Source organism: Pinus tabuliformis, chromosome 2_1 (genome assembly GCF_031772625.1).
Source record: "Pinus tabuliformis cultivar Carrire ecotype Pingquan chromosome 2_1, CPIR1, whole genome shotgun sequence".
NCBI classification, from domain to species: domain Eukaryota; kingdom Viridiplantae; phylum Streptophyta; class Pinopsida; order Pinales; family Pinaceae; genus Pinus; species Pinus tabuliformis.
In genome coordinates, this window is record NC_142299.1 from 471,378,009 (window position 1) to 471,400,039 (window position 22,031).

Here is a 22,031-nt window from a genome sequence, read left to right on the forward strand (position 1 = left end):
AAACACACCGTCAACTAGTGAAAGTGAAGCCCCGGGACAAAAAGGAAAATATAGATTTCCTTGTAAACTATGCGAAGGCGATCATGCCGTCCACCGTTGTCCCTTCTTAGACGAAGCTAAAAGAGTTTTGGATGATCGTCCGGTTTCACCATTACGACTTCCTCCTGGATATAAAAAACTCTTGCCGATTCCGTCACTAGTTGAAAATCCGGCTGGCCCGCTCAGGTGGTCGGCCGAAGCATCTATCATTGAAGATAAACCATCTAAATCCATACCAGATGAAAGTCAAAAGGTCGAGGCGGCAGTTTACCTAGTCGTGCCTTCAGAGGTTCCATCTTCAGATGATACAGTCACTGAAGAGAACAAGGATGACACCGTCCAAATTCTTTTCATAAGCACAGACTCCAATGAACATGGGGGCAATTTACCCGTTCCATTACCGCAGGAAGGAATTTAGTCAGAGTCATACCCAGCCGTCTATTCGGTCCCACCTCCAAGCAACCTAGTTGTCTCCTTCAACTAGAATCAACTAGGCAGACCCCGTTTACCAGCTAGTATACCGTTCCGAATTATTGTTCAAATATATAGAATGGTTATGGCTGGTACCATCATAGATGAAGGGGCTTCTGTGAGTATCCTTTCCTCAACTACTTGGAAAGCGCTTAGTTCGCCATCGCTTTTGCCTGAGATGAGAAATCTGACAGGCTTTGATAAAGGAACCAGTCGATCGTTAGGGATCCTTCCCAGTGTGCCCATAACATTGAGAGGGAAAACCGTTCACATGAACGTGATGGTAGTTCAAGGACCCCTGGATTACAATCTACTCCTTGGACGAGACTATATTTATTGCATGAGAGCCATTGTCTCATCACTCTTTAGAGTGATGTGTTTTCCGCACGAAGGAAGAGTGGTCAAGCTCGTGGACCAGCTTTCATTTCCCAGATCACGCATAGAAAATAGTCATATACCATCCCTAAATAGTCTTTTCACGCAAGAAATGTCTCACTCTCCAGTCCGTCCACCCGATGAGCGCGAGTGATTCGAGGGGACATGACTGAAACCCAGCGGGCATGCACCCTAGTCTGCTTCGGCAGGAAAACTTCGGGTATAGGGTAGGTTTCCGCGAGAGAATATGACCTCCGTACTCATGTCCGTGATGGGAAGAGGGAGTTGGACTGGAATAATATCCTCTTGTCAAAGTTATGTGGGTTGGCGGGCATCGCCGCTCACCTTTGTTTATTTCGGTAGGTATCGCCGGAGAAGTGTTTTTTTTACGAGCTAAATAGAACAATCTTTGGGTAGCCTGAAAGAGGTATAACTTTCTTGATAAAACAAATGTTTTTTCAGCTCGAATAGAAGGTGACCTTGAAACTCTGTTTTATACCTAGGGGCATGCAAGCCTTTTGGCGTGCAAGCGAAGAGCGACTATTTATTTTTTTAAATTTGTAGGACCTCTAACCCTTTAAACTCGTAGGATTGGTCGTTTCCTAACTTGCATAAAGAAAGGATGTGGGGCAAAACTCTAAAAGTTGCCATTTTATATGAGACATTCTTATCACACGACTGGATTAATCAAGCAGTTTTAGCACATAGTTCAAGCTCGTTAAAAAATAAACATAAGACATGAGCAAATGTTTCCACCCACGTTTAAGCTCGTTAAAAAATGAACTATTCCCCGGTAAATAACCATCGTGAATGTAGTACTTCAGCCATTAAAGCCTTAGTTGTGTTTGCATTGTCACCTCCACTTTTTCATTGGCCGATCATTCGCCTCCATTTGATTGTTTACCCATTTTGAGGAACAACTGCGAAGAGTGATTTCACTAGCCATACTTGTGACGCTGCCGTGATTGGAAAATTCCAATCCTTACCTGGAATCAGCTGCTACCCATTTTATCACTCGTTCCTCAAAAGACGAGTCTCCTTTAAGCTCTTTTCAACTGACTCGTAAAATATGAAAAGATTCCCGAGCCATTGGCCTCTCCAGCTCGTTAAAGGGACAGGAAGTGCTATCGCTCCTCTAGATTTTAATCTTTTTGGACCTGAGGGATTATTACACAAAAAGATCGAGCGCTTGTTTTCTTCGGCTCGTTAAAAGTATCAAAAATTCATCCCTTCTGTATTGTTTTATACTTTTTCGGACTTAAGGGGTTAGATGACGAAAAAGGAATTTTGGAGTTACCTTTACGTTCCTTTTTAGACTCTCTAAAATTGAAAAGGATTGAGTTATCTTTGTCGTTAAACTCGTTAAAAAGATTAATAGCGACAAACTTGTCTATAGACAAGAACGAGTTTCACTATCGCTAGGCTCATTAAAACATAGCGATGGGTTTGCCCGAAGGGAAAATTATAGAACAAGCATATGTTATCCTCCTCAATCTTGACAAAAATAAAGAGGTACTGGTCAGCAATGACTGGGGAAAATTGGGAAGAAAACTTAAAGAAACTTTGTTGGTAGCAAGTCGCTCTTGAACATGACAGTTCCGCTCCGTGTCTGAGTCGGGTTGGGTTGTTCATTCAACCGGTCACATCACCATGGTCACGCCATACCATCCACATTTGGGGTTAATGCTACCAATCCATCACATCAGTGTCGCCGATATGTTCAAGAGAAGTCATTCAGAGAATTCACCTGTGTCTCACCCACTACCATACATTATACTCCATTCTTTCATGACTGCCACCCTGAACCTTATATCACCAGATCGTTTTCACCTCCATTAAAATCATTTGCTCCGTTCCGTGTCATTGATGTGGGATTCATTAAGGCCCTCCTGTGACGGATCACTTCTTGTCGACATCAATTCATTATCCAAGAAGTTGATCGAGGAACACCCCATTCAGTACTTTGAAGCTTGCATGACTCAATGGCAAGTTTCTCACTTCCGGCAACAGGTTTACATCAATGGCCTTCGATCGAAAGATTTTGTGTGGTGTTCGACGCCATGTCCTTTATTCACACCACGTGAATTGTACTGCAGTACCTTGAGGGTCATTATCATTATTGGTGATTCCTCTCGCACTTGTTAACAGTTTACATCATTGACTGGTAATCAAGCGATGTCTTTCCATGTTCGACTTCATAACATTTCTCACATGGATCAACTTGTACTTCGAGTGAAGATCGGACGAGATTGAATGTTATGTACCTAGGGGGGATAATATGGGGTACCAAGGGAGTTCCATGTTCGACTTCAGAGCATTTCTCACATGGATCAACTTGTACTTCGAGTGAAGATCGGACGAGATTGAATGTTATGTACCTAGGGGGGATAATATGGGGTACCAATTGTTGTAGCTCTGATACCAAAGATATAAGAGAATAGAAATAAACCCAGGAATAACAAGATCAAATATAGCTCTGATACCAATTGTTGTAGATCTAACCCAGAAATACTATAGATCTGATATGAGAATACAAGATAATGCAAATATACCGAGAAACAATAAGATAGACATAGATAGAAATGTTGCTTTATTGATCAAACCCTTAAGGTAGGGCAACACCATACATTCACTCCTTAAGGAAGGAGAACACTCCACAAGCCATATGCCTGTTCATACAAGAATACTTCTCTTCATCTTCATCCATGTGGAGTCTCTAGCCTCTATATAGGCCTCATACATACAATACCATGCATCATTACCATGGTTTCCTCATACCATCAACTAATACCATGGGCCCATTACATTATTATTAACTACTTGTGGTCCCTTACATGACATGGGTTAACCACCTTATTTATTACTATGGCCCATCCCATTATTACATTATTACCTTGGGTACCTCCCTTGGTACCCCATATTATCCCCCCTAGGTACATAACATTGAAGACCCCAGATCTAGTTTCATCCATCCGGGCTGCGATATATATTCAGGGAAATAAAGACATTAAATGTACATCATTGCTGCACAGATAATCATCCGCTCAAAAGGATGATGGCTCTATCAGAATCATCAGTCTACACTCAGACGATTGTCTATCCTATGTACATGAGAATGAATTTATAAAGCTGAGCATGGGAATGCCCGCCTCAGCTAGATCATGAAAATAGTATGAAGATAATGTATTTTATTGTATCTTATTACAGGTCTCCTCCCAGCATTGAAAGAACTTCGGATCCTCATAATAAAGCATTTCACCCGACACCAAAAGGTTAACGGCCTCATACTTTAGGGGGCAACTGTTATAGACATTTTTGGGCCCTACAACCCCAAGCATGAAATGTCCATAAACTGAGGGCTCCTAAGTCCCTAAAAGTGTTGTTCTAACCCCTAAAGGAACAAGGTCAACAGACTACAGCTTCTCCCAGAAGTTCTCCATGAGAAACTGCTCAGAATTGGTCAAAACAAGATCACTGCAGCTGCTCCACCGGCTAAGTGCGTTGCATCTCACCTAAATACACTGTGAGGGTGCATTGCATTTCAAAAGTCCCTTCTGTGGGGTGCGATGGGCGAGAAATGACAAATGGCAGTGTCATTCCGCGAGGTGGAGAGGCAATGGAATCTTCCAGAATCTTCTCCTGTGACACTTGCCTCACTGAATTCGACCAAGGATGAGTAAGCGACCATCAGTCTCCAAGTGGAAGCAAAAACTATCAGAGAGAAGACACTAATCAAATCACAAGCTGACTCATCCCCCTTACAGATATCTATATATGGATCCCTCATCCCAGAGATCCAGAGGCTGGAATTTTGCATATTGTAAGGAATTGCTGTTGGTTTCTAGAGACAAACATCAGATTGTTGGGTGATCTAAGCTTTGTTTGAGGTGAAGAGGGGCTTCTTTGCTGGGAGGTTGATGCTGGGTCGGAACAACTGGTTGTAACTCCTCCTGGCTCTTTTCTTGTTTATCAATAAAATCTATTTGAGTTTTCCTCCATGCTTTTGTATCATTGATGCTTGTTACATTTGTATGGTCAATTTACATCTGATCCTAGATTGTTTATGATGATAGATCCATGTCTTTGTATAGTGCTATGCTTATGTGATCTTACAGGTACTTTGTGAAGCTGGGCGTGCAAGGGAGCATGTAGCTGAGTGTAGAAATTTTGAATAATTTAACACATATTCAATGGAGATTATCCTGATCATGTACTATTGCGGAAAACATACACAATACATAAGCTCCTCTACGTTGATCATCAATAACAATAAAACATCAAGAGCATTCACACATTAACACAGTATGTATCTCGGGGAAAGCATCTCGCTAAAAACCCCAACTATCTGTATATTAATGATTGAGTCATGTAACATTACACAGCATAATACTTCTCACAAGTATCTCCACCTCTGTTACACACAATACAGCTCAGATCTGATCTCCAAATCTCTTCCACTGCTTGCCTGCCTCCACTGCTCAATACCTGCTCAAGAACTGATGAGAATGGCTTACCAAACTCGTTTTTCACCTGCAAAATAGTCACTCACACTTTGTTGGACGTGAACACAAGCTATAATGTGGGAAAATACGTGAGCAAACTCATTGGCATACTCAATCCCTTGATTGTGCAAGATCTGGTGCACAACTATAGTCACAACTGATAGCAATCTGATTCTCTACCACCTGTCCCTGTTGAACTGAACATGCACTGACATGCAACTGAATTAACTGATGTATTCATTAGTTGTATTATGAGTTAATAACTTGTGAATTAATTAATAACTAATTCACCCAACTCATCTCTAGTCTATTTTCCAGTTAGACTAAATACAACTAGTTTAACAAAGCTAAACTGAACACAACTCCATCAACTCCACGATCAACTCCACCAAACTCAACTGATTGAGTTCTAACTGAAGTCATGCATGCAACAACTCAACTGACTCATAAGAAAAGCGTATTTCCTTCTGACAGCTGCATGTGCCACCTCTGTAGCTCAAACTAAAGTGCTCCAAGAGAATAAGATTAAGTTTATAGTCCAAATATTATTGTGAGATAATAATATTTGACTTTTCTATTTTTGACAGCCAGTCTAAAAATAGACTTTGATCACTCACACTGTGATCACTCACACTTTCATCAAAAATAGAAGTCCATCTATTTTTTCCCAACTTGATCAATCATCCATAAACAGCAACCTGCAATCCATAGACATGATCCATATGTCTAAAAATAGACATAGTCTAAAAAATAGACTTGCGCCAAAAATAGCTTGCGGGCCCACTTAGTGAAGGCGACTCTTTTCACTAAGCTCCATCATCTTGTTGCAATCTCAACACTGAGGACTATCAAAGAAGAGAGGGATCGAATCGAAGGCTTAGCACAAGACAGAGGTTGGTCTTTCTGTTCCTCTCTATCTATAATTCATAAAGGAAAAACAAAAGTAGTTTTTCTCTGTTTGTTTCTAAGGCAACTGTCACACCTTAGTGGGATAGAGCAGTTCTAAATAGACACTTTTCCCTGTAACACTGTGCCTCCCTCTTCTTCCTCTACTTCCAGCCCATGCAAAGGCGAAGTTTGGCCCTTGCGCTCCTTCGCGGCTGCCTCCTGTGCTGTTGTTACAACCTTTTCCTGCTCAGTTTCTATCTATGCAGCATCAGCGCCGCCCGCACTTCTGCTACAGTTGCCTCCTTCCTTCTCTTTTCTGCCAACTATGCGATGCGCAGCTTGGCCCCGTCTTTCTTTCTTTGTGCCGCTGACTTCTCTATTTCCGCAATGTCTAGAGTGCACCACTCCGGCGGCCATGTCTCCAGGACGTTAAAGATGACATCGTCTGTGGCTACAAAGGGTAGCTTCCTCCATTGTTTGGTCGGGTCCTTGTGCGCTCTAATGTAAATGCTATGGATGTCTACTTTAAATTTCGCAAAACTTTGAAGGTTGTTGTAGACAGTGGGCAACAATCGCGACTTGCGGTTGATCCCCATTCTGAGGTTCATCTCCATGAAAACCCAGAATATTTTACTGTCACAGATCCTAGTGGCATCCTTTGTGGCCCAAAGCGAAGTGTACTTCGTGGCCTTCGGTAGATCTCTGTCAATTGTGGAGAATTGATTATCCTCCGGTAATTCCCCTGCCACGAGCACTATGGACAATAGAAGCCATGCATAGTGGAACATTTTTCCCTGTTCCTGAGCTTCACGACAATTCTCTAAAAACTCCTTGCAGAGGAACTCAAACCAGTTAAACTGGACCCCCTCCGTGCACTGCTCAGCCAGTGCGACCACCGGCGTGGGTACCTCGTCTACGCGACACTTGCACATAACCTTACTGGCCAGTATTTGGGTTGCCACTTTCACTACTTTGTCACTGCTGCTAGATATGGCGTAGCCCCTTTTCTTCTTTGCCAGCTTGTACTTTTTCTTCATGGCCTCCACAATGGCCAAGTCACTGCTTTTCCCTTCTGAGATGTTCGTGGGGTCCTTTCCTTTGCATGGAAGCTAGGAAATGTGGTGAATCAAGTTTATCGTGATAGGGATGGGCTCCTCCAGCCACAAACACCCATCATGCACCAGGCAGAGCAGTTGCCTGATGACAAAAATGGTTATTGGGGTGTGGTGGAAATGCGGCACCCAGAGCAGGTTCAGTAGCCTAGCCCTTTCCACTCCACGCAACCAATTTCGCGACACTAATTCTGTAACCCCCGCCATGGTGTTCTTCTTGGGCTTCATGAGGTGCGAGGTCACAAGGTGAGGGAACTTCTCGTGGTCATCGAGGTCCCAATCTTCGAATTTTAAGCTTGGCACCCATCCTAGGTGCATGCCCTCAAAAATAATATTGTCTGGGAGGAGCGGGGTCTGGAGCGAGCTCTTGGTCTCGTCAAGGTCCTTGGGCACTCTAGCCTTTCCTTTCTGTGGGGGGACATAGGTGAGCAGCTTTGTCGGGGGGTGCGCAGGCTCAGTTTCCTCCCCCATGTCTTCGTCCTCGTCCTCTTCGATAGTTAGGTCCTCCAGATCTTCTTCTTCTCATCGGTTTCTATGGTGACGGCTTTCCCTTTGTCCTCCATTGACAACTTGGCACGCAGCGGGTTCCACGGGGACACACGTATGGGAACCATAGCTCGTTTGTCCTTCTTGGGTCTTGGCGTGCGCGGTGATTTCAAGATTTCTGCCACAATCCCGGCACCTTCAGGAGCATCCCCCATAGTCAGGGCCTGCGTGGCCTCCTCAGCGGTCATTTCTATTATCTCCATAATGTCCTCAGCTGTTTCCATTGTGTCCATCCATAAATCTAACACTCACGAACTTAGGGGCTCAATCAACGCTCGGCACACAACAATCAAGGCTCTGCTCAATACCTCAATTCACAAATGACCAAGTGTTGTTTGCTAGGTAGTCCTTTGTAATTTATAGTGCTTCTTGAATTTGAATTCGACCGTTCACCCCAAATCCAGTTCATTAATGCTCCCTTGTTAGCAGATTTTCCCAAATCTTTCCCATAAATCGTGTCTTAAATGCCTGCCGCCCGCTCCATTTGGTCTCAAGTCAAGCCTCCCATCATGTATAGTGACTTCAATGGTCACTTTCTGGCTAACCCGCGCGGCAGCGCTGCCCCTCGTGCGCGGTCGTGGAACTTGTGACTCTTTTCTTCTGCGCGCATCTCCAACATCACGCAGCTCCTGGGCAGAATAGTTTCTAGTCTCGTGCTCCCTTTCAACTGCTTGGGGTGCTAAGACTATTCTTCCTTCGGCTAGTCAGGTGGTCGCACCACCCGTGTAAAGTTCCATCCTGTCATTCATCATGTTTCCTGGAGAATACCCACCTTTTATTGTTACGGTCAGCATCGCGCATTTTACCATCTGCAACGCGCTACCCTGGTCATTACACTTAGCAATGTGCGGTCCAACCCAAGGCATCAGATTGATCAATTCGTGATGATAAGCCTTAAACCTGTCATCGCGATCGTACACATCCTGCCTTATCACTCTGATCTTTTTGCCAAGAAAATATTCTGTTATCTCGTCCTCTAGCTTCTTGACTTTCGCGTCCACCAGAGCACTTTTCTTCCTTAAACGTACCTTTTCTTCTTCAAGTTCTTGGAGTCTAAAATTTCCCTGTTGGATTTCTACTTCTAAGGTTCCACGAACCATCATATCAGCCAGTGCTATCATGCGCGGTCTAAGCTCTCCAAGTACTATAGGGCTTACTGCGGTTGCTTCATACTCCACCCTTAGTGGTGTATGTGCAATTAGGGTTTTTCACACAGTCCTATAAGCCCAGAGAACCGCTAGTACGCACAGGTCCCAATCAGTCTACTTCACCTTGTGGACTTTGTTCAGTGCTTCACGTACTTTGTTAAAGGCTTCTGCGTGGATATTCTTCTACGTACTTGGTCTTTCCATACTTTGTGGTCCCAACCGGAGGGGTCGTTCATGCCATTGCCTTACCCGCACCTGCTTACTGATCGTGTCTCCTACCACGAGGACGATGTGCATTCGTGCAGTTTTCACACCATATACCTGTATCCACCTGGATAGGTGGGTGTGCGGGCTGGTTCGTCTGTCATACTTGTCTTTCAATCGCATTTGAGGCTTCCCAAAATGCATGCGCATCATCCTTTTTCATTCGCGCCAGTCCTCAAAACTTCGTTGGTGCGTACCCCACCATCTTGCGGGTGTAGCTCGTAGTACCCATTTTAGAGCGTCGAAACACTGCTATTCCGGTACTTCTCTTTCAAATTTTGTTTGGAGGTCATCCACCTCGCTTAACCCATCATACGTAGGCAGATCTCTTACCTCTGTTGCTACGCAGCGCAACAACCTTGTCATCATGTTACAGTTGAGCGTGGTTACCTCGTGTAATCGGTTCTGCCATTGTTCTATCTCCTCGTCAGAATCTGATGTGCCAGAGCTTTCGCGCTCCCATGAGATTTGACCATCCGCGGTTGGATTTACCCAGTTCTACTCCCGCACGGTTATTTTGTAGATGCAGTCCAAGTCATCGTCGCTATCATAGTCGCGCACTGGCTCCGTGTAGCACGATCCTTCTGCAGGGTCTAAAGGTACCACTACGTGCAGTGAATTTTTCTCAAAGATCATCTTGCACTTCTTTAGATTTATCACTCCATTCATGTCAGTGGCCCAATCTATTCCCAATAGTGTGGGGTAGGGATTGCTATCATCAACAATCTCTATCACTTCGAAATCTGCTAGCACACTTTCTCCTTAAATATCTACTTTGATTCCCTGTAATCTCCCCATAGGTAGGATCTTTTGCTGGTTCGCCATTCGCGGTTGGATAGGAGACCATTGCAACGCAGACCTGCCCATGCACTCCTATGTCTGCTTGGGCAGGATGTTCGCCTCCGATCCTAGATCCAGAATCACTTGGTCCATCTCATATTCCCCGATCTGCGTGGTCAATCTCATTTCCCTTCCTGTTCATGTCGTGTGCTTCCCGAGCTTCCGGACTACACGTGGTTCTCCTAGCGTGGTCCCAACACATCTAGTTATGATTTCTTGCAGCCCCTTTATAGCCTTGATGTCGCACAACAGCTTCATTCATGTCTCCAAGAACGTAGTGAGCATCAATGGGTCCATTTCTGGCTCTAGTTTGTCTTTACTTCCTGAAGTGGAGGCATCAACGAAGCTCCTCTTAGCTTCCATGAAGGTCTCCTTAGCGCACTCCAAATCAAATTCTAGTTCCTTTGTTGGAGCCTTGCGAACCCAGGTACTTTCTTCAGGTTTCTTGCCTTTGTCATCCCCTGTCGTAATACCACTCTGGAGCATGATATTTACATTAGGGTCCTCCTCGCGCAGCTCAGACCTCATCATTTGCAGGTTATGAGTCGGGGGAGGTTGGAGTGCTCCTTTATCGCGCAACCTTGCTAGCAGTGTTCCGCGACCTCTTCTTGGCCCTCCTCCACCTCGGCCTCGTTCGCGCCCTTGAAATCCAGTTTGCGCCATCCCTGTGTTCTGGTCAAGGGGTTGCGTTTCGGCCTGAACTCTATAGGTAGGAGTCTGATCCATCATCAGCTCATAACTTCTACAGGTGCGCTCATCATGGTCTACTGATCTACAGAAATTACAGAACAACTGTTGTGAATTCTGCGTATACTTCTGCAATAAATGGCAGCTATCCATAGCATGCTTTCCTCCTATCTGACAAATCGTGCACCATAATGCAGGCGCCGCGCTTGGTCCTGCTTGTGCCTCTAGTCTCAATGGCATTGGCCCTCCTCCCGTAAGGTAATTCGCGAACATCAGACAATGATCCTTGTCGTGCCTCTGGCCCTTGCATTTTACGCACCATACCTCATCGCACATCTCTAGGCGAATTGTCCTGTCATGTTTCAGACTCTGCATCTCCAGGCACAAGTTTTTCAACTGCGTGTGAATCTGCTGAACTCCCAGGTTAGGATCTTGTATTGGAGTCTTGTGCAATCTCATCACGACCTCCAAAGCCTTAGCCTGAGTGGTTAGCCTTTGTTGCGACAGCGCGTTCCATAGATGCGACGTTAACGATGCTACAAACCATTCGCGGTGTTGCCCATCTATTAATGTCATGTTCGCTTCGCGAATTGTGAACTTCAGTCTTTGATCCAACTCCCATGGGGTCTCGCCTGGTAGCATTGTGATTTCCTTGAATCCAATGATCGACTGTGCCTCAGACTTTGGTATGCTAAATTCTTTGTTTAGCGCAGCTTAGATATCCGTGATCCCCACATTCGAATTATCATTGGAATGCTTAATGTACCAGGTCAGCACGCGATCCTGCAGAGCGCTGACCAACATTGCCTTCTTTATATTGTTGTTTGTGACACCCTGTGCTTCCCATACAACTTTTATTACGAACCAAAACTGGTCTAGATCTTCATTCCCTACTCCCTTGAACACTGGTAGCTTTATCACGCTTGTCATACTGCTTCACGGTGGTGGTGGAGGTGGTATGGGTGAAGATGGGGGTGAAGACGGTGAAACTGGTGGTGGCGTGGGTGGGGGTGGTATGCGTGGAATTCTCTGTCTTATCAGATTGATCGCACTTCTTGGCGAGACCCTCGCAAGCTCTTCTTCGCCCCCTCACAAAGGTGAAATCAAGGGGCTAGTCTCTAGTTCTGTGTTATCTTCGTTTTTGTAGATTCTCCCACTTCGTGTAGCCCCAAACATCAATTTATTCGTATAACCCGCTTTTCACACAGTAGCATTTTAATCCAAGTGTTCAAAGATTTAACGTACTTACCTCGCAGTCCCTTGAGGAAGCGTCGTTCTGCCTTGCTATAGCTGACTGAAGTATCTACCGCGAATTCGGTGATGAATCCTCCTATTATTTGATCGACCCAGTTATCGACAGCATGCACGATCTTATCTTCCGATGCTTCCAGTCTGCGCACCAATTCTGGAGTCCACACAATAGGTTTGTCGAGTTTACACCTTCCTTGGCTATCTGCTAGCTTCGCGATCCATTCGTACAATTCAGTGGGGAAGGATGCAAAGAAAATTTTGTGGATCTCCGTATACAAGTAGCAGTCTAACCACTCTTCCTTTGATAGTCACGGATTCCTGTTTTCCTACACCGCGAACTCATGAATCTTTCTATCCAACCAATCTTCAATTCCTTTCTTTGTCGGATTCCAGTGATACGACATCAGACATCTCTATGCAGATCCCGATCCTGGCAACGGAACCATTTGTTGGTTTGTTGGGGCCTGACCCAGGTTCGAAGTTAATTAACCAAACAAATTCCTGTACTACTGGCCCTTTCAGCAACAGTCCGCGGAGCGCGAACTGAGGTCTCACCTAAAGTAGTATGGGAGGGTGCTAGAACCAGGTTTCCACACCCTTGAGATGTCTAAGAGGTACGACTAGTTCTTTGGTTGTTCCTGTGTGCAGGTCGCCTTGCGCACTTCTCATTCCTCACGGCTTGATACACTGCCTTCGTGCAGCCCTAACCAGGGGTTGTGCCGTGCTCTGCGCTATTACCCGGGATCTTACTTATCTTCCAATGTTAATTAATTACCTTCGCCTACTTGAATTTCTTAAGTTATAATTAGCAATAGAAAACATTCATACACGATCACGCAGTAAATAAACAATATACTTGCAAATTATATCCAATCATGCATTAAACCAGGAAAATATACACAGAATTATAACAAAACTTCTCTTTATTGATTCTCCCAACGGTTACAGACTTGACCTGCCTTGCACACTCAACTGCAAGAGTCTGCACACTCAGCTGCGGACTACTAGGCCTCTGCACACTCAGCTGCAGAGCCTTCTCCTACTCTACCACCCACAGACACACTTTACACTTCGACTCAATCACTTAGACTTCTTATGCTTCCCTTCTATTAGTTCATTTCTTATTTTCTACACTTAGAGCCTCGCTCTATTTATACAATTCCATGGTCCGCGGACCATGGGTAGGTCTATCCAGCCGACATTGCATTACAAAAACTAGGGTGGACAACTCTGTGACTCTATTATACTTTCGCGCCCCGCGCCCGCAATTCGCAGAGCTTTTACGAAAAGATTTGGTCAAAACTTGGGCTTTAAGCCCCAAAACATGCATTGGGGGGATTCCATGCCCAACACATGCCATATGGAAATGCAAGCACTCCTCATAAGTATCACCATAGATTGATTCAATGACAAAAAATTGAAGGCTACTTATCATGCTTCTTTCTCATCAAATAATTGTCATCTTATCATGCTTCTTTTTCATCAAATAATCTCCTTTGACAAGAAAAATTTTAAGGGCTAACTTTCACCATTTGACTAACCTCCATTTTTTCTCATAAAAAGATTTACCAATTCCATTTTTTACTATAAACGATTTGCCTAAATTCTATAAGATATAATTATTTTTCTTCAGAAACCACTAATTTTTCTTTTAAAAAATATATATATATTTTTTTAATTATTAATCTTACAAAATTATTACAAACATTTTATAAATGAGATATTAAAAATGAATTAAATTAACTAAATTTTTTAAATGTATAGGTAATCATGGATACTTGAAATTTTTTAGCTCCTTTGATATAATAATAAAAACCATGTTTAAAGTAACCAATGCATTAATATCTAATTCTAATTATTTTGTAGTTTCAATTTTTAAAAAACTATGAACATTGTTGGCACACATAGCACCTAAAAATTTTGTAGTTGTATGTGTCATGATTTGTGACTTGGCATACATAGTGCTTTTTGTTTATTTGGGGACATAAAATGCTAAAGAGCTTTCAAGACGACACCTTGAAACCCTTCAATAACCATCCAACAACACCGCTCTTCAAAAATGACAAAATCCCACCAAGGACATTATATCATAAACCACATAAGGGTCATTGCCCATTGTCTCATGAATATTAATGGGGGCCAAAGGTTCCCTAACAAAAAGAGGAAAGGATAAGGATGAGCACTATGTTTAGCCCATTAAAGGGAGTGCATCGAATACCCATGAATATGGTTTCAATGCATTTTCTCATTGAGGCAAGGAGATCGACCAGTAATTGAGCCAATCCTATCTCTTTGTGTATGGCTAATACACATTATAATGTACACTTAACTACAAATAATGTGATGATGTACATTATAGTAAACATTATCATCAGTTTGAGAGATATCCAACTATTGGGTGGTGATGCACATGAGATTTTGACTTTTTTGGAACATGTTGTGCACATGAGATTTTGATTTTTTGGAACATAATGTATTTCCATGATTAGATTTTTGTAAACTATTTTTTTAATAGAAATTTTGGTGATTTTTTTTTTTATTGAAAAATACATTTAATTATAAATAATTGTTTTATAACTTGATACTTATTTTTATAAAAAAGATAAAATGTACATATTAAAAGGTCATTTACTTGTATTTTTAGTTTGGACAATTATGATGATGACAATTAACATATACTAAGACTAATGTGGTCTATCGAATTTTAAGATAAGAGATGAATTGAGGCTATTTAATATTTTACTTCTATGATCAAGAAAAAGAGAAAAAAGTGTTCCTATATCACTATAGTTTTGTTGGCTTAACAAGTCAAGAAGGTTGGTAGTGTGGCAAATTTTTTGGAAATGAGAATGGATGTGAGTAAAAGTCGGACAATCCAAGATAAAGTGTTTTTCATGTTTAACCCTCTTAGTATCACAAAGGTGACGGGTTATTTCATCCCAAGGCATTTTGGGTATAGACCAACGCCCGATTTCACTTCAAAGCTCATGATAATTAGTTCTAATCTTCACAATGTTCATTTTCTTCTTAACATTGGTCAGAACATAAAAATAATCTTGGTTAGCAAGAATGGAGTTAGTCACCTCCTTATAATACCTTAGCTTCCTTTTCCCCTCCAACTCCTTATCATCCCATAACTTATATAATGCATATGTATGATATGTGCTATGCACTAATATAAACACCTTTTTATTTTTAACATTTTCCCTCTTAATTTAATATACATGTATGTTGTTTAGTGCAATTTCCAAATTTTCTATATTAATCTAAATAATAATAATTAAACTCGAAATATCTATATAAAAATATAGTTATCTAAAAAATATTTTTTCTATTAAATAAAATTCATTAAATAAATAATTAAAATAAACTATTTAAATAATTTAATATTATTTTTATTAATATATTATTTTTTACTCAAAATATAAATTAATTAGTTTAAATAATTTAATTCATATGAGATCACATATTCATATTCATCAAATCCTTTAAGAAAGATGGAAGATAAAAGTCAATTCTAAAGTTGCACTAACAAAATTTCACACCAATATAATAACAACATCCTATTAGTAAACAAATTATTTTCTAATTGACCCTAACCTAAATACAACTTAATTAAAAATAAAAAACAAATAAATAACACTTATAATATATATATATATATATATATATAAAATACAAATAAATAAATCCAATAATAATAATAATGGTTTTTTCAACGTATAAGAATATAAAAGGGAAAATTAAAATGACATTAATGCAATCCAAGAAACACTTACCTCATAAAGTTATTTTAAAAATATATATACTCTCCCTGAGAAAAAATATTAACATATCCTATTGGCCTTAATTACCTTAAAAATATTTAACCAAAACATGACCAGACTTTCCATTCAAAATGTCTATAAAGTAACCCAATTTGATTTTAATTTTAACTCTGATCTTTTCCCAAAGAAATATTTCATTAAAACAAGACAAGGCTTTCGGTTCAAAATGTTAGTGCATGCGTATAAAGTAACACAATCTGATTTTATTTTTGCCTTCATATATTTTTATTATTTATATTTAAAATAATTTAAATAAAATAAAATAAGTGAAAAATAATTTTTATTTATTTATTTTATTATTATTATTTATCTTAAAAAAATAATAATATGTTAATGTCACGATCTTACAGATGATACATGTAAATAAAATTTTTAACTTATTATAATCCTTACATGTTAATCCTACCATAATCTTTATGCCGCACATACTCTGCCATTACACATGGTTAATCGGGTTAATAACATTATCGGAAATTTATCATAACCACGACACTCGATTCAAATGTTTGGTTCGTATGCATTGTTTACATATATATATATTTGGCAACCGGGATGTGCACTGGCATAATGCTTTGTGTCTGGAGTAATGTTTCCGGCGTTGAGTTGTCGGGTTGCAATTAATTTTATGGTAGCTGTTAAATGCTCCCAGCACAGCTGTCCTGTCTCTCCTACTCGGCCATGTGAACACGCCGGCTCCCGTATCCTCGTCCCTCGCGCCTTTGGTTCCCGCTTCTTTTCAATGGCATGGATCTATCGACCTGGATCCGAGGGTGGAGATCCATCGAAGGGTTTAGGGTTCTTATTAAGTGCTTTGAGCTCCCACTTGGCTCATTTGGTCCTGATGCTGCTTCCGGGTTCTTTGCTTCTTCACGCACCGGGGTTCCCCTACCCTCCTTCGAGTTTTCATCTGCCACTCCGGGGGTTCCTCGTTCGATTCTCTGGGATTATTCCACCCAGGTAATGGCTTTCGCACAGTTAAATATTTGGTTCGCTATTATGTTATATTTTTCATTACAGGTCTCTCCTTGGTTTTTGCATGTGTTTTAACTTCTCTCGTTTTCCCCTGGTGTATGACTGTGAAGCTATGGTGATGCAATCCTTCCAATACGTTGGACGATGGCCCTCAGCAACCCAACCGCCGCGTATCAGGTATGCAACACCAGCTCGAAGATTTCTGGGTGCGATGTTTGGGGTTTTCCCCTTTTTTGCCTGCGGTGTTGTGACATTTATACATGCTCAATTTTCACTGGCTTTCAGATTCTCGTAACCCATTCGAGGTTACCCAGGACAGAGTCCTTGTGGTTTTGCTTCCGAAGCTATTAATGAATTATCATATTCTCAGATTTTTGTGTTTCCGGCTTACCCTATAGAGTTATGAGGAACAGTCGGTTCCATTCGCACAGAAGGTGCCTTAGCAGCCCAGTAACTGGTTTATCTCGAGGGCCTATTTGCTTTCTTATGAATTGTTATTCAGATGTAATTATTTGTGCAACAAGTAGTAAAGACTACTGGTGAACTGGCCGCGGATTATAATCCTCTCTTTTTTAATGAATATTTTATTTATAGCTCCAATGAATATTTTGGTTATAATTCCAGTTTGTCGTCTCCTGGAATAGATACTCACTCTGTAAATGTCCTTTTGTTTCTAGTTTTCCTCGGAAGGCTTTAATAGCGAACTAACTGTATTTCTGAGTGCTCGATTCCGGTGCTCGATGGACTTGCCACTCTGAATCAGTTATTACGATTATAATGTTATCTGTAGAGTGAAGATCCGGATTATCCATAGTTTCTAGTTCATTCTGCCAACTTTTCAAACCCCAAAGGGGGTCCATCATCAGGACAAATCAGATAGAATATGAGTGAAAGATTATTGAGAGAAGAGAACCTTGTGACCTGGATATAAATAAACAAAAACCCTAATCCAGGTCGCAAGGTTCTCTTTTCTCAATAATCTTTCACTCATATTCTATCTGATTTGTCCTGATGATGGACCCCCTTTCGGGTTTGAAATGTTGGCAGAATGAACTAGAAACTGTGGATAATACAGATCTTGACTCTACAAAAAACATCCACAGAGGCTTAAAATCTAATATAATGTTATCAATGTTGCTTGTATATGCTTTCATGGTTTAATGCTACGGCGGAACTGCCATTGTCTTTAGAGAAAACTATTGTCTGATATCTGTTCTGATTTGACTTAATGTTCCTTACTGTCGATATGCAATGTTTATAATGGAAGAGTTATGGTTGAGAATATATGTTTTTAGTCGGTTTGAGCATTAGATACTCCTTCTGATATCGCATTTACTATCGCGACTAAGGAGAATCGTGCGGTTTGCGTTTTCGTTGTTTCATTAAAAGAAAATACTGTGGAGTCTGGTTCTGGTTCATATTCTTCTTGAACCCTCTCTTAAGATTATTCTCCTTCTTACGGTTAACAACTAACTCTGTCTATGTATATTTTTTTCTTATATGTAGTAGCTTTACAGTTTATGCAAACTGTCTCGTTTGGTTATAATCTCATATGGCCTTCTAAACTCTTTTACTGCACATTCGCACTATAGCTATTGGGTGTTTAATTCCAGCGAGTGTTTTCTTACTTCTGTTTTGGTAACCCCAGCTTGAGGCCTGTTATAGCTTGAAGCCTGTTATCCTACTCTCCTCTAAGATGAACAAGCTCATGTCATTTAAAGAAAACTTATTCATTTCCTTTATATATATATATACGTTAATTCCTCGGTTTTTCTATACAGTGCAATTTGACCTCCGTCTCGTTTTTTTTTTTTGAAGTTACCAATACATATATCAACATCATGGTTTTTCTCAACAGTCATCTATTGATATTTCGGTAATATTTGCCTGAGCCAGGTATCATTACAGCAAGCATCATAATGATATATGAATGTATAATTATAATTAATTTTCACAGCCATTCTACTGTATTTAGGCTACTGTAATTTTTCAGTTAACATTAATATCTATAATCACTGTTGGAATAATTTCTTCAGAAGCTGTTACATACCTGGTCCGCCAGATTTGTAATTTCGCTTCAGAAGTTCACCTGTAATCTTTGTTTGCTCTTGACCACCCAACCATGAGATCCATTTCCAAGACTGGAATCTCCCCCCGAGCTATCTTGCAGGCCCAAATCCCTCAACAAGATACATGCAACTTGTGCCTGGTTATCTGGTCCTCACCAGACTTAACCAGCTTTCTTTTTCCTTTTTCCTCTTTTCTTTTTGTCTGTCCCTACAGCACATAATTTTTGTCTCTCCCCCCTTTTCCCTTGGAGACCTCTCCAGTTAGGGAGGGTAGTTTCATGCAGTTTTCATAACTGATTTATTTTCCAATCTTCCTTTCAGAAGTTGCCAGCATTTCAAGAAGTATATATTCTTCTTTAACATATATTTTAATTCACAATAAAGTAATATGATTAAAGTTTTAAAAACAGTCTTTCAATTCTATCTTTTACCACTGTAAAATTCCAATATTTACATTTTCCGGGGTCATCACATCTCCCCCTCCTGAGATTGGACATCGTCCCGTTGTTTGATTTCCACAAACAATTCTGGGTAAGCCTTTTTAATGAGCTCTTCATCTTCCCAAGTGGCCTCATCAGGCCCATAGTGCTGCCACTGCACTTTAACTTGGGTAATAGCTCACTTCCGCAACTGCACTTCTCTCCGGTTGAGGATGTTCAATGGCTCGACCAGAACCTCGCCTTCCGGTTCGACCCTTATATCCTGCCATTTGATCACATGTTTAGGGTCGTAAATGTATTTTTTTAGTATAGAAACATGGAAGACATTGTGGATTCTAATATGGCTTGGCAGGGCGAGCTGGTAGGCTACCGACCCTACTCTTGCCAAGACCTGAAAAGGTCCAAAATAACGAGGTGCAAGTTTGGCACAACCGCTCCATTGCAAGGTACTCTTTCTGGCTTGGATTCTCACATAAACATGGTCACCGACCTGGTATTCTTTGAACCTTCTTTTCCGATCTGCAAAGCTCTTTTGTCTGTCCTGAGCAGCCTTTAAATTAGTACGTACCCTTTTTACCATGTCCTCCATTTCTTTGAGCATTTCTGGCCCAAATCTTAATTTATCCTCAGGTCCACCCCAGCTTGAGGGTGTTCGGCATTTCCGTCCATACAAGACTTCAAAGGGGCTCATTCGTGTTGATGTGTGATATCCGTTATTATATGCGAATTCAACCAAATGTAAATATTCCTCCCACTGGGTTGGTTTCTGCATTATGCATGCTCTTAACATGTCCTCCACCACTTGGTTCACTCGTTCTGTTTGACCGTCGGTCTGGGGATGATAGGCTGTGCTGAAATTCAGCTGTGTTCCCAGTTCGGTAAACAATGCTCTCCAAAAAGTTGATGTGAATTTCACATCACGATCAGATATTATTATCTTTGGAAGTCCATGCAGTTTGAACACATTCTGCATAAAAATGTGAGCAATTTGCACAGCCCTGTAAGTGGACTGCACAGGTATAAAGTGTGCTGCCTTACTCAGTTTGTCTACCACTACCATAATAGAATCATTGTTCTTCTTCGTCCGAGGCAATCCTGTTATAAAATCCATAGAAATAGTTTCCCACTTCCACTCCGGAATGGGTAAAGGTTGTAATAGCCCCGCTGGGTGCAAATGCTCCGCTTTAATCTGTTGACACTCCAAACACCGTGCTAAGTATTCAGATACATTCTTTTTCATTCCTGGCCAATGGTATTCTTTTCTAAGTGCGGTGATCATTTTTTGGTACCTCGGATGTCTTGCATAGTGGCTGATGTGAAACTCATCCAAAATTAGATTTTTAAGACTATCCTTTCTAGGTACATACAACCTCTTATTATAATACAACATTCCAGTGTCATCTAATTCATATTCCTGCTGATTTTTTCCGCTAGAAAGTTGTTGTACCTGCTGTTTTATTTGCTGGTATTCAGCATCTTGATCTGCTGCTGTTTTTATCATTTCAATCAAGGGATTCTTCCATTTACTGGAAGAAATTTCATACAAGCATTGCACCTTCCGACATAATGCGTCGGCCACACGGTTCTCCTTCCCTTTCAAGTACTTAATTTCAAAATCAAATCCACTTAGAAAATCCGCCCAGCGGGCTTGCCTCGTATTTAAGGTAGGTTGGTTGAAGTAATTTGCCAGACTGTGGTGATCCGTTAGCAACATAAATTTTCTCCCCATGAGGTAATGCCGCCACATTTTTAGTGCGTGTATGATGGCTGCCAATTCTAAATCGTAGGCAGAATATTTCTGCTCATGCTCCTTTAGCTTTCTTGATTCGTACGCGATCACCCTTCCTTCCTGCATCAACACACCGCCCACACCCTCCTTACTTGCATCAGTACATACCACGTAATCCTTATTAGGATCAGCTATACTCAAGATGGGTGTGGTGGTGAGTAAATGTTTAAGTTGCTCAAAGCTCTGCTGACACTCTGAGGTCCATTTGAATACCCTTCCTTTTTTCTGTAAGGAGGTGATAGGGTATGCTACCCTTGAAAAACCTTCCACGAATCTTCTATAATAACCTGCTAATCCCATAAAGGACCTGATGTCTGCCACACCCTTCGGTACGGGCCATTCCATTATGGTCCTTAACTTTTCAGGGTCCACTGCAATCCCCTCTTTTGTAATTATATGGCCTAGATACTGTATTTCCTCTTTGAAGAAATCACACTTGTTGAACTTAGCATACAACTGGTGTTCTCGGAGAGTTTGTAACACTAACCTGAGATGCTCCTCGTGCTCCTCCTTAGAACGAGAGTATATCAGAATATCAGCACAAACTTATCCAAGAACCCATGAAACACGTTGTTCATTAAACACATAAAGGTGGCGGGTGCGTTGGTCAACCCAAAAGGTAGCACTACAAACTCGTAGCGCCCATACCGTGTCCTGAAAGCTGTTTTAAAAATATCTTCCTCCTTAATCCTAATCTGGTGGTAACCTGATCGCAGATCGATCTTAGAGAACATTGTTGCACCCTTCACTTGATCAAAAAGTTCATCAATCCAAGGTAAAGGATATTTATTTTTGATCGTGAGCTTGTTCA